The sequence below is a fragment of the Mercurialis annua genome, linkage group LG6, assembly GCF_937616625.2.
Source record: "Mercurialis annua linkage group LG6, ddMerAnnu1.2, whole genome shotgun sequence".
In the NCBI taxonomy this organism is placed as follows: domain Eukaryota; kingdom Viridiplantae; phylum Streptophyta; class Magnoliopsida; order Malpighiales; family Euphorbiaceae; genus Mercurialis; species Mercurialis annua.
Genome location: NC_065575.1, coordinates 39496139 through 39501258, shown reverse-complemented (window position 1 = coordinate 39501258; position 5120 = coordinate 39496139).

Genomic DNA, 5120 nt, shown 5'->3' with positions numbered 1-5120 from the left:
ATTTTTTATGCGCGTATCTAATGAAGTGTTAGAGAAATGAAAAAAATAATAATGAGAAAAGAGAGATATTTGTGTTAGATTTTTCTAACACCTCGTTAGATAGGTGTATGAAAAATTCATATACTAGGTTTAGGTAAGAATTTCTCCAAAATATAATAGTTCAGTTGCTATAAAGTAGTTTATAGACGAGAACTCTAAAACTTGTTCGAGCAAAGGATCATTTTAGTGTATAAAGTTGTGCAAAAGTGTCGATTAATTCATATCTAGATATTTTAATCAATTAAAGATGATAGTCTCTTTTTAGATATATGGTGAAAAAATTATACAAATTGAATAAATTCACAAACCGAAATAATTTAATTTCATCTTTAATTGACTTAAAAATATAAAATATCTTAATTGACCTAAAATTAAAAAATATTGTCTGTAATTGGTTAAAGTTGCAATGACCCACATTGTTCAAACTCGGTCTCTATTTATTAAAAATATCATTTTATAGCTAAATATACGAATATACAATCCTCTCTATTTTTATTTTATATCTCTATTTTTATATTTATGAAATTCAAAAGTAAAATTTTATTTAAAGAAAATGAATGATGTGGACTAAAATGCATATGCACAAAGTGTATAGATGTAGTAATTCAGTGTATCTAATTTCTTTGCTTATTCTATGAAAATTCAATGCATAATTTAACATAGTTGCTTTAATTGAAAACCTCAACAATATTTCACAAGAAATTTCGACTCTTGAGGAAAGAAAATGCGAACGATAGAATATTTGTGGTCGTCATACAGGGATGGCAATGGGGCGGGGTGGGGGTGGGGAAGCTATCCCCATCCCCGTCCCCACTTCTATGGGGAATCCCCATCCCCGTCCCCATTTATTTGATGGGGTTTAATTCATCCCCATCCCCATATCCGTGGATTCTCCATCCCCATGGGGATCCCCACATCCCCGTCTAATTTTAATATAAATATTTAAATATTTTTATTATTTTCATGAAACATTTAAGAAAAAAATGAGCTGTTCAATATTAATAATAATAAAAAATTATAAATTAAATTATCCAAAAATTAATTAATCGTCTAAAATATTCAGCAATTTTAAATGTAAAAATAATATAATTAAAATAAAATAAAAAATCATTAAAAATCATTACTTAATATTCTGATAATTAAATAAAATTATTAAAAATTATGGCTAATATATTAAAAAGTGTAATAAATTATATAAAACAAAATCGGGTCCCTATGGGGACGGGGATGGGGATCCCCATGGAGTGGGGACTACACTCCCCGTCCCCTCCCCGTCCTCGTGGATGGGGAATAATCTTCACCCATCCCCGTACCCATGGGGATAATTGGTGGGGATTCCCCTTCCCATTAGGGGCGGGTCCCCATGGGGATCGGGGAATTCCCTCCCCATTGCCATCCCTATCGTCATATACATGTTAATTTTCCTTGCAAGTATGTTGAAATTGATGGACTTGCAAGTCTCTCACATTCTCCTTGTCCAATAGGAGCTGAATTATTAGTTGCTTCAGAATTTTGTATTTAAATTCCATAAAATCATTCAAAAATATTTAATTTTGTCAATTTTTTATTTATGATCGAATTTTTTAAAATTATTGATACCGGCCTAATTTTAATAAATATATTTTAATTGTAGCCAATTATTCCTTTTTTAAAAGTGAATTTTTTCAGTTTTTTTTATTTATGACCACATTTTTTAATTTTAAAAAATTGTAGTTTCATTTTAATAATTATATTTCAATTGAAAAATTATATGTTGGTTTGGTTACGATCGATAGAAATAGGGGTTAATTATATATAAATTCGCCATCTTTATATTCTTTTGTAATTTTATTACAACCTCTAAAGGTTGTCATTTTGGTCACAACCTTTAAATTGTTTTGCAATCATATCGCCATTTAAAAATTCAATAAGAGAACGATGTAGTGTGACAAATTATATGCAACAAATATTAATCATAATTTTTTCACCGATAATTTGGAGTATAATTTTTTGTTGCATTTTCCCCCACAACGGCAATGTAGTCCCAAGATTTTGAACTGAATAATTAAACTTAGCAACATGATCAATTATTTGTGGCATTTTACTTCTCACACTATATCATTCTCCAATTGTCACATCAGCTATAAGATGATAATATTATAAAAATTTAAAAGGCGATGCATGAAACTGACAATTTTTGATAGAATTGAACAATAATATAAAAAAGATGATTTTATATATAATTTATCCAAAAAATATATATATTGAAGTGTTAGCTTCTTTATTGATACTAGTCTCGCTTTACGTGTTTCACACGTGGCTCGTAGTGTGACTCGTCAAATAATGATTATAATTATATTTATTATAGATTACGGTAAATTATATTTATGTTTAAATAGTAATTCATTATTTATATAATTATTAATTATATTTAAGTATAAAATGTCAATTAATAATTAAAATAGTAATAATTAATAATTAATTATAATTATATGATTGTATTTTGTTTATAATCAATATTAAATTAGTTAGCGTTTTTATATTCTTTAATTTCATGTAAATAGAATTCTCTTTGTAAATTACCTTTTATTTAGTGTTCATCAACCGATCCTAATAAAATTGTAGGTGTTTTATATTTTATAGAATTTGTTTTCGTTGCAGTCAAATCTTATAATGTTGTAAATTTTTAGTTCTTAATTAATTTTTATATTAAATATAATTTTATAAATAAGTATTCAATTATAAGTAATTATTATAATGCTAATTACTTGTTGTGTAACAATTTGCATAAAAAGAAGTTATTTTTTTTAACTCCCACTTATATATTACACGGAAACTGCTACTTCAAAATATACTAATATTATAGACTTATAGTAGGACATTTGTTATAGACTTATAGTGGGACACCAAGTCATGAATTAATAGAGAGTTTACTTGTATTGTAGCTTTAACTATTAAGTTATGTTATAATCAAATGCAATTTTTTGATGAGAAAATTACATCAAATCACCAAAAATTCAAATTTTTATGTTAATGACCCAGTTTTTAATTTTTTTGCAAAAATCCCTCTTTTTTCCAATAAGTTTCTATCTCTACCTTTTAATAAGTGATTTTCCTATTTTATCCATGTAGTGTATTTTAACTATTGTACTTCTATTACACAGAGTTACTTACTTCTTTATTTGTTTAGGCGTGCCACCTACTCATGCATTAATAATGTGTCCCCACACTCTTATATAATCACCACTGCTTATTCAACTTCATTCCATATCCATCCAAATTTTTTTATTCAGACAAGCTTACTAACCTAATTAATCACCAATTTATAATATCAGGTCTATTATTTTTCACTTTTATGAAACATTTTCATAATAGATAAAATATATAACAATTATGTGTAATTAAATTTAGAGAAAACAACAAAAATGCCAAAAAATTGGGCTCCAATTACACTAATTGCCATTTAACTAATTTATTTTCTATTCATGCCACAAAACATCAAAATTTTACATCCATGCCATCCCAATAGGAAAAAGACACATAGTCCCTCTTTCTCTTTCCCACGTGATCCATTTTTCTTTCTCATGTGTTTCTCTTTCTCTCTTTCTCTCTTTCTCTCTCACTCCCTTGCCACGTGGTCCCCCTTTCTCATACACACACACACACCATATGTCTAAATAATTCATTTATATAATATAAATTTTAAAAACAATATTACTTTTAATTTTAAAAACTTAAATTTATTAAATTAAAAAAAAATACATAAATACACAAATAATACAATTTTTATAAATTATTTAATTTTTATGCCATGTGTAATTATATATTATGATGTATCTATTATGTATAAATATATATCATGATGTATCTATAAAGCACATTTTAAAAATGTATCTATCATGTATAAAATATGTGTCGAAAAATGTATAAATATAAAAATGAATCTATCGAATTAGTCGTTTGATTCAATTAAATCGATAAAAATTAAAGATAAAAATTAAAAAATTTAATTAATTCGGTTAATTAAACTCCAATTTAGTACATGTAATTCACTTTCTCGATCAAAAGATTTTGAAAAAGATAAATTAATCCACCTACGTGTCTTTTAATAATTTTTTTTGAATAATAAATTAATAATTATCTGATATACCTGAGATGTATCGAAAATGAATCAAATATGTATCGAAAATGATCAAATATGTATCGGAAATGTATCAAATATATATCGGAAATGTATCAAATATATATATATATATATATATATTAACAAGAAAAAATATTTTGAACGATCAAATATATATCAAATATGTATCGGAGATGCATCAAATATGTAACGGAAATGTATCGAGGATGTATCAAATATGTATCGGAAATATATGTTTCGGAAATGTATCAAATATGTATCAGAGTTGTATCAAATATATCTCCATCATTTTTGTAATTTTTTTTTTCTAATATCTTGAATATTTTTTAATTTTTTGACAGTATTTGTATAAATATTTTTCCGAATAGTTATAAAAAGCTTCTATTCAATAATAAATGGAAAAAAATATAATAAAAACATATAAAAAGTATAATTTTAAAGTTTTTTAATTTTTAAATTAATTGACATGTCTTCTCCAACCTCCAGCTACCTCCACCACAACCACCACCCAATATCATAACTAAATAGTTAAATTATACTCTATAATTGAAAATTTTAGCTCATTAAAATGAACAATTAACTTTATACACAAAAGCTAACATTAAGAAAAAATAATAATTTCAGAATACTTCACCATCTTCTCATTCTTCTCTTTTAACTCTTATACATCCTGTCAAATATTTTTTCTTCAACAATTAAAAGCAAAAACATTTCTGGTACAATACACCTACCAAAAACAATTGGTTGAGGCTTGAAAAGACTCCACTATTTCTTTCATGCCAATGGCTTGAGAGGACTCCACTATTTCTTTACAGTAGAAATTTTGTAGCTACTGATATGGACACTTTTTATTTCTTAATAGATTTTTTTGGTAGTGGGTGGTTTGGAGGGAATGGTGGGTTCATCAGATAATAATAAAAGTAGCACTACTAGTTTAGGTGCATATTATGGCAATTAG